The 9,562-nt window shown below is 41.7% G+C and overlaps 1 pseudogene across 1 annotated transcript; it reads right to left on the bottom strand.

The window, feature by feature from the left end:
* Positions 1 to 7,697: 7,697 nt before the first annotated feature.
* On the bottom strand, positions 7,698 to 8,722 carry LOC310650035 (olfactory receptor 14A16-like; annotated as a pseudogene). The gene has a single exon. The product of its transcript is annotated as an olfactory receptor 14A16-like (transcript).
* Between the last annotated feature and the right edge of the window lie 840 nt (positions 8,723 to 9,562).

Below are 9,562 nucleotides of genomic sequence, written 5' to 3'. Positions count from 1 at the left end.
GTTCATTTATGATAAAGCTGGCATAACTGCAAGGAAAGAAAGGAGGGAAATTCAGTTAGATAAAATTTTGGAGGTGGCATTTTGATATATGGAGAGAATAGAAAACATCAAGAAATGTAAATCATGGACAGAATGACCAGAGGATCAGAGCATGGAAAACAAAATTGTAGGATAAGGATATTAGAGCACACTCTTCCATTTTTACCCATTTCTAGTAAAGGACCAATGACCAATGAGAGTTTGGCCACAGAATGATAAACAGCCTATTACACCTCAGTATTTTTTTTAAATTGTGAACCCATGTTTTCATCAATAATACTAAAATGTTTTAAAAGAAACAAATAAAAATAAAATAAATAAAATAAAATCAATTTCATTTCAAAATTCATTTATATGCATGAAAGTGTCATCTATTTTTTTCAAATTATACAGTAAAAGATACCATTAATATCAACATAAAAATCTCTTCAGATTTGATTCTGATTCCTAAGAACTTTAGAATTTCTATATGAGGTCCATATTTTTAACAAATAATGTTAAAAAAAATTGACTCTCCTAAAAGCATCTAGCTTCTCTACTATATTGGAACACTACCTTATGCAATCATTTGATTCAATTCTTTTCCTAGTGGAAGAATTATAAAGCTAACCCTGAGTTATAACACATGAAATATATTGAAATAAATACCAATTTGCATCTTTTGTTAAACTTTCAAGTATAAATGTATAGATTGTATATTCTATGTTTTAATGAGTGTTACATGTCTTACCATTAAGTCAATGCCGTCCCACTAATTTTCATGTAGTGGAACACCTATCTGCAGTGATAGAGATTTCTATTCTGAATGTTTATTAATAGCTGTTTTGTTTTCCTCAAGAGATTTGTACATTAAAATGAAACTGTCTTATATAATAAGCAATATTATAACTGTTCCTGGAACATTTGGAGGTATGTATTGTGTTCCTAAGAGATAATTACATTAATAAGTCCAGAAAAATCAGTTTTATTTTTGTTTGCTAACATTAGCAAAGAAAAATAAAAGTGATTTATCTGTGCTTATTAAGGTAATTGTCCATTGAGAACACAATAATAGATACCTCCAAATGCTCCAGGACCAGTTATAATATTACATAATAGTATCTGAGCTTGTTAACAGAATTGGAGCCGCAGTCATTCAGCAATGCAAATTGTGAGAGGCAAAACATGAACCAGATGAGAAGAGGTCTTTGAACCATGTTTCATAACTTCTGATTCTCTTTCACCTCCAGCAGCTTTTAAAACAATGTGGCTTCTATTCTCCATGCCACCAATAGGGGAAAAGATTGAACTGGGGTTAGGTAAGCCCACATCATTAATGCAGGGATGAAAAATTTAAGCCTTTCTGCAAACCAAAAAAGGGAAAAGGCAGAAAAGAGGTTTCAGGAAACCCACAGAAACCCAGTGGAACACCAGTAAAACCAAAGAAACCAGTGACATCTGTCTGAGTGTCTAAAAAAGCAAGACAATTATTGCACTGTTGTATTCCAAACCACATTTCTCTGAAGGGTGCATTGGACTGCCTGATCAGACTGCAGATACATACCTAAAACAAGTTTCATAGATTGAGATGCAATATAAGTCCACAGATTCTTATAAAATAACTATAATAGAATATAGATAATATAGTAAATACATAGAATTTGGTAAAAAGAACTCACATAACAAGATACAAAGCAAATAAGTTTTAAAAAGAGAATTATACAAATACTTGAATTAGAAAATAAGTGTTTGTCCAGAAGTCTGTGTAAAGGCTCTGCAATGGTTGCCTTGTGTGGTAAAAATGTGTGATAAAAGTTTAAAAGACCAAGAAATGCCTGCAGTTCCGCTTTGTTTTTGGGAATTGGAGCTTCCTTAATTGCCCTGACCTTAGAGGCAGATGGATGGATGCCTTGGGCATCTATCCTGAACCCCAGGAACTCCGTTTCTGTTACCCCAATTTTGCGCTTGTCTCTTTTCAACCTTAAACCAACATCCCTAAACCGACCAAGTACCGCTTTTAGTTGTGATGCCAGGACGTCCTCTGAGCCGGCTGCTATGAGGACGTCGTCGAAATATGGGCAAACCCCAGGAATCCCCTTGAGCGTCTTTTCCATGACTTCCTGGAAAATCCCCGGAGCTACGCTGACTCCGAAGTGCAGCCGGTTTACCCGGAACGCCCCCTTATGGGTGATGATCGTTTGAGCCCTTGCTGCCTCTGGGTCTACCGGCAATTGCTGGTAAGCCTGGGCAAGATCTAATTTAGCAAACACTGCCCCGCCTTGCAGGGATGCCAGGATGCTGCTTACGGCAGGGACTGGGTAAGAATGCATGCTTAAAGCCCGGTTGATTGTCCCTTTATAGTCTGCGCAGATCCTAATGTCGCCGTTTGCCTTTAACAGTGTAACTATGGGGGTTTCCCATTCTACCCCGTCTACCGGCGTCAACACCCCCTGTTCCACCAATTTATCCAGTTCCTGCTCAATTTTATGCTTGAGCGCGAACGGAACTCTCCTCGCCTTCATCCTAACCGGCTGGACTAGGGGATTTAGTTTTAAGAAAATTGGGGTCCCAGTGTACTTGCCCAGCCATTCGTCGAAAACATCTGTGAATTCCCTGCAGATGCCCTCCAATGAGAGGTGGCTCTGTGTCTGGTGGATCCCCATGATCCCAATGTCCAGCGCCCTGAACCAACCTAGCCCCACAAGGCTGGTCCACTGGCCCTCAACAACCAGCACGCTTAAGTTCCCCTTGAACCCTTTGTAATGGACCATCACCGACGCCTCCCCCCTGACGTTAATTGGAGAGTTCTGGAAGTCCGAGAGGGTCAGTCTGGATGGCCTCAAGGGAAGCCGCTGGCCGCTCTGCTTGCAGATTTCATTTAATGTCCGCACAGAAATTATGGATACAGCCAACCCAGAGTCAAGCTCCATTACGCAGGGGACCCCTTGAAGCTTGACCCTCAGTTTGATTTTCGGTGTTAGGGGCGGATGCCTTCCTGTTACACAAACAGCCGACTGTCCCACCGTGTGGCTAACTGTTAGCCTCAGCATCCACTCCCCAGTACCTGTGGCCAGCTGGAAGTCCGCCTCCACCTCTTGTTCCCTCTGCCGGCTCCGACACACCACCGCAATGTGGCCGGTCTTCCCGCACGCTCTGCACTTGGCCGATTTGAAGCGGCAGGTAGACCGGGGATGCTGTCCTCCGCAGCTGGCACAACGGGTAGATCGGGGGGAATTTCCTGATCCACAGCCGGCGCACTGGGTAGACCGGGGTTGTCCAAGAACACCGGGATGGGTAGACCTGGGGCCGCAGCCACAATGCTAGGTAGATCGGGGGTGATTGGCGCCGCAGCCAGGAAGCTGGGTAGACCGGGGTCCACTCATTCCGCACCCGCACTCCTGGTACCATTGATCGGCCGCTGCTGGTCGTTGCTCCCTCATGCGGTCCCTGGAGAAGGCATTCGATCGCTGCTGGCGGTGAATGGCGTCCACCTCGAACTCTGCCCCTTCCGCGTCGCTGTGACCGGACAACTGATGGATGGCCCCGCTCTCCCTCGCTTCGGATTCCTCTGCAATGTCCCAGGCTAAGAACTCCTCCTGGACGTCCCGTAAGGTCAGCTTCTGCTTGGCAAACATTTTCTGCCGCAGTTTGTGATCCCTTAGCCCACAGACGATCTGGTCTCGCAAACGGACCTCTAGGTTTTCGAAGTTGCAGAGTCGAGCTGCTTGTCATAGGGCAGCCATATACTGCTTGGCGGTCTCACCTGGTCGCTGGTCCCGCTTCTCGAACCGGTACCGCCATGCTATTTCTGAGGTCTCGGGCTTAAAATGCTCTGTCAATTTGGTTATTAGTTCGCTGTATCCGACGGCGTGAATGTCGTCGGGTGCGCAAAGACCGACCGCCAGCTGGTACGTTTCCATGCCACAGCTGCAGAGTAGCGCCGCCGCTCTCTGTCGGTCATCCTTGACCCCGTTTGCCTGTAGGTAGCACTCGAGCTGACCTACGAATGCCTCCCACTCCTCAGGGCGGTTGCTGTGGAAGATGGGGTATTGACCCAGTGGTGCCATTACCGTGGTCTCGATCGTCCTGCGTCGGTTTCCGAGCTGCCGATTGGAATTCGTCCACGGCTAGCGTTGTCCGGTGCAGGATCCCACCTTCATCGCCAGTGTAAAGTCGCGTGCTTCACAGAGAGACGGACACAGAGCTGGGTAACGATGCGTTTATTCAGGAACAGAACGAATCTGGGCAAAAGGGGATACCTGGCGTCTATTTGTACCTGCCCAGGTGAATCACATCCAATCAATTCAAACCTGGGCTTCTCGCCAGTGCAGGTGGCCAATGGGTTTAAATCCTGGCTTCCCACCAGGGCTGACCATGCCTGGGGCTGTCAACAGCTTGAGCCATTCAGGCTTTTCCCGCATAAACGGTTATAGCCCGGAGCTGTCCAGCCTCCTGCTGTGCTGCTCTTCAGTCTCCTGCTGTGCTGTTCATTGTGTATGCTGAGTGGCATACACTGCAGATATTGAGGTCCAAGTACATAGATGCCATGTTTGCCAGCAATCCTACTATGACTACTGCCAGGACCATCCAGGAACTGTGCAGAATCTTTGCCACACATAGACTACCAGATGTAATAGTATCTGACAACGAAGCACAATTTACTGCTGTGGAATTTCAGTCCTTTTTGAGGGCTGATTTTTGTTGCAAGTCTTTATTTATTCTGAACCTTTGCTTTCCTGATTTCATCTGACTATCTGCTGATATTCTGCCTTAGTTATTTTTTTATACTTGTCCTTTTTGTCTTTCAGTTTATCAGAGAGATTTTTGTACAACCATTCTGGTTTTATATTGTGATATTAAGATTGCATTTTTGCAGAGTTTCTCATGCTTCCCAAGTTGTTTTCCCCTTTAGGATGTTCATCCATATAATCTTTCCTAGGCTATCTCTGAGTTTGTGAAAATCAGCTCTTTTAAAGTTTAAGACACTGGTTGGATTATGTTCTATTGCTTGTGTTTACATTATATTGAATTCCAGTATGACAGGCTCAGTTTCACTCAAGATTCCAGCAACTTCAACTTCCTCTATCACCTCTTCTCTATTAGTAAGAATTAGGTCCAGTATAGTTTTTCTTCTAGTTTCCTCCTCTACCTTTTGGATAATAAAGTTGTCAGTTTGGTTGGTTAGGAATCTACTTGATCTCCCACTTGCTGCAGAGTTTGTCTTCCAGTTGATATCTGGGTAACTAAAGTCTCCCATTACTACCGTACTATGCTTCCTATATACATTTCTTATCTGGTTGGCAAAAAGTTCATCTATTTCTTCTGATTGATTAACTAACTGGGTATAACTAACTGGGTTAGTTAAGCCGAGATCATTAATATAAAGTGGAAAAGTCAAACTTTTCATTAAGTAAAAAGGGAATAGGAAGAAAAGTGTTAGAATTTTTTTTAATATATGTATAGAACTACAGAGCAAACAAAGAGTATAATCACCAAGTGCTTTACTGTTAAATTCTTTAACTCAAAAAGAACATCTACTTAGAACAAAAGAGCACAGAGAAACTCTATTTAGAACAAAAGAGCATACACAAAAGGGGTTTCAGAAATGACAGATAGAATTATCCAGCCCCTAGGAATAGCAAACACACAGTCACACTTCACCAGGAATTATCAAGAACCAAAGGCAGGATACAGAAGGATGAAAGAAACAATATAATCTACTAAGTCAATTGTAACAATTCAACCAATTCTACATGGGACAAACATCACATCAATTAAAAACCAGGATCCACTAACACCAGCTGTCTGTCAAACACCATGATCTTGAATCCTTAATTTCTACCCACAGTGAGACAAAACAGCACCAGTTCAATTGGAGCAGCAAAATATCATTTGGCCACACTACCACCTGCCACACTCGTGAGTTCATCAATACCTGGCACTCTACAAGCAATTTCATCAACAGATACATTGACCTACAACCAGCCTCCACCCCTCACAGAATCCAAATCAACCACACAGCTAACCAAAGATAGCACCAACTGACAACCAAGCTCTGCAAGCCCCCTCTACCATCACTTCACCTCCCAATGTCCCTCACCTGATGTAACCTCCCCATCACAAGAATCCCACTGGTGATGCACACCTGACCCATCTCACGTTGTGAGATTCCTGGAGCCTGATGTGACATTCTGTTACAATGAAGCATCATCCTATTTACATCCTTGCTTTTTTCATTTTTTAGCTATTAAAAGATTTTGTGAGATAGTACCAGTATCTGGTTTGGCCAAAGAATTCTAAAGGATAGAAATAATATCCAGGAGCTAAAGCATGTTTGTAAAGCAATTTGTAATAGTGGTTAAGGCATCAGGTGAGAATCCAGGAAATTGGAAAATCTAGTCTGCCTTATTAATAAAGTCAGTTGGGTGACTATGGGACACACTCTCTCTGTCTCCATCCATCCCTCCCTCCCTCTTTCTGTCTCTTCTCCTAGGAAAGAGAAAATGACAAATCACTTCTGAAAAACCTAAACAACAAATATGCAGGACTTTTCCAGTTAAGACTTTCTTAACAGTGTAAAGTATCAAAATCTGTGATTTTGATGACCAATTAAGGAAAAGCGATTATAGAGACCTTCATAATTTATTTATTTATTTATTGATGGGATTTATATCCCGCCCTATCTCCCGAAGGACTCAGGGCGGCTAACAATAAAACATATAATAAGTACATAAATCAAGATAAAATGAAATTGAGAGCATCAGTGCAGTAAAAAATTAGAGAATTTAAAAATGAATTAAAAATACTAAATATAAATTAATTAAAATGCCTGTCAGTCTAGGTCAGCTTGGTGGAACAGGTGTGTTTTGAGGCCGCGGCGAAAGGATTGGAGGTTTTGGGCTATCCGAAGCTCAGGGGGGAGCTGATTCCATAGGGTTGGTGCTCCCACAGAGAAGGCCCTCCCCCTGGGGGTCGCCAGCTGACATTGCCTAGCTGACGGTACCCTGAGGAGGCCTTCTCTGTGTGAGCGTACTGGGCGATGGGAATTTGTTCCCGGCAGCAGATGGTCCTGCAAGTATCCCGGACCTAAGCCATGTAGGGCTTTAAAGGTAAATACCAGCACCTTAAATCTCACCCGGAGGGCAACTGGTAGCCAATGCAGCTCACGCAGGAGGGGTGTAATATGGGAGTATCGGGGAGCTCCCATCACAACCCGTGCAGCTGCATTCTGCACCAGCTGAAGCCTCCGGGTGGTCTTCAAGGGCAGCCCCATGTAGAGAGCATTACAGTAATCAATACGGGAGGTAACGAGTGCGTGGGTGACTGTACGTAGGGCATCTTGGTCCAAAAAGGGGCGCAATTGGTATATAAGACGAATCTGTGCAAATGCCCCCCTAGCCACGGTTCCAATGTGATCTTCGAAACTGAGTCGTGAATCTAGGAGGATGCCCAGATTGCGTCCTTGAAAAGAATATAGATTTAACATGTCATATTATGGGCCACCATTAAAGGGGAAACCAGGGGAAACCGTTTTATACCCTGATCATCACTTCAGTTTCTGGCAAGCCACAGCTGTACAACATCCACATTTAGCATCTGTGAAATGTATTAGCTCTAATGAGGGATGCAAAATTCTACTATTCTTCTGGTTTGTGAGGTTGGATTTATCTCTATTTCAGCTATGTCTCCCTTTCTAACTTATTCCCTTCTACAGAGAAGTGAAAGAAAAGAGGAGAATGTAAAATGTGGTGAATAGAATATATATAAAAATCATTAAAATATTTTTTTTTCATAATCTCCAAAGTTTAGAAAGAACAAATCTGATATTTTTATTTCTCATGCTATACATGATTGGATTGAACAGAGGTGGAATAATGGAATACATAAGAGTCAATCCAAAATTTAAGTAAGATGGGGTGTCAGACGTAGGTCTCAGATTGGCAAAGCATCCAGTTAAAAAAAACATAAAAACCACTGTAAGGTGGGGGATACAAGTAGATAATGCTTTTTGCCTTCCTTGTTCAGAAGGGATTCTTAGCACTGCCTTGAAAATCATGGCATAAGATACAATAATAAAAATACAACAGCCTACTCCTGCTGCAGCACTAATGACAAGAGCTCCAATTTCAAGTAGATTGAAGCCGGTGCAGGATAATTTTAGCAAGTGTGGAATTTCACAGAAGAATTGGTTGACAATATTGGAACAGAAAGGAATGGAAAAAGTGCCAGTGGTATGCAATGTTCCATAGAGAAGACCTGCAAACCAAACCAGAATCATCATTTCAGTGCAGGCTTTCCCATTCATCATCATCTCATAGTGCAGTGGATGGCAAATGGCAACATACCGATCATATGCCATGACTGTCAGGAGGGATAAATTAGAACCCAGAAAGGACACAAAGAGAAAAACCTGAATGATGCAGCCAAAGTAAGAGATGTGCCTGTTGTTCATGAGGGAATTTATCATGGATTTGGGGACAATGACAGAAACAGACCCTACATCTTGCAGAGCTAAATTCATCAGAAAGAAGTACATGGGTCTGTGCAGTTGCTGATCAAAAGTTATAGCAGCAATGATGAGAAGATTTGCTGTTGTAATTGCCAGGTATAACACAAAGAAGAAGAAGGAATGTAGCAACTGCATTTGCCGAGTAGTTGAGAATTCCAGGAGCAAAAAGTAAGTCATTGTAGTTTGGTTATCCATCTTTCGTTTATCACAAAAGCTGCATATCATAACTGCAAGGAAGCAGAGGAAGAAGCAATCAGATAAAATTTTGGGAAGTGAGAGTTTGAAATAAGTTGAGAACAAAAAACAAAATAAAAAGTAAAGCACGGATGAATAAACATAGAATTAGATCATGGTGGGGGAAAAACTGTGCTAAAGACTAAAGAAAAAAAACATAGAAAACACTTAAACCTCACATTTTTCCTTTTTTTGTCTTTCCAGTTCTATCAATTCTTATGCTGATCAACAGAATTACCTAGGATTCAGAAAACCCTGCTGAAGTCCATTTTCAACCATGAAATATTTGGAACAGTCGCAATCTCTCACCACTTGTAAAGAATTGTGATAGTGTTGGAAAATTGGAGGATGTGCTTTGTATGGTGCCCTATGATTCTAGATGAAAGACAATGTAAATCTAGTGAAACAATGCAAAAAATAAATTGCTGTATCCTTTACTCAAAAATCCTGAGAGCAAAACTTATATATTTGCAAATGTGTCTGTGTGTATTTGTTTACTTACGTAAATGCATAAATGAAACAACAAAACATTTAGAAATATTACCCTCTATTTCCTTCATCCATTCCAGAGAGTTTTGTAAAATTACTTTGTTCATGCTAATTTACATATTAGTGATCTCTTCAACCATTCAATTAATTTTATTTCAAAATTCATTTACATGCATAGAGGTTTGATCTAAATTTTTGCAAATTATAACTGAAAAATTACCATTAATATTTACATTGAAATTTCTCCAAATTAGATTCTGACTGATATTTACTTTTACATACACTAAAGTCATATTTTGTAAAAATTGTCTT

The sequence above is a fragment of the Vipera ursinii genome (assembly GCF_947247035.1).
Source record: "Vipera ursinii genome assembly, chromosome: Z".
In the NCBI taxonomy this organism is placed as follows: domain Eukaryota; kingdom Metazoa; phylum Chordata; class Lepidosauria; order Squamata; family Viperidae; genus Vipera; species Vipera ursinii.
This window is presented reverse-complemented; position numbering and strand designations above follow the sequence as displayed.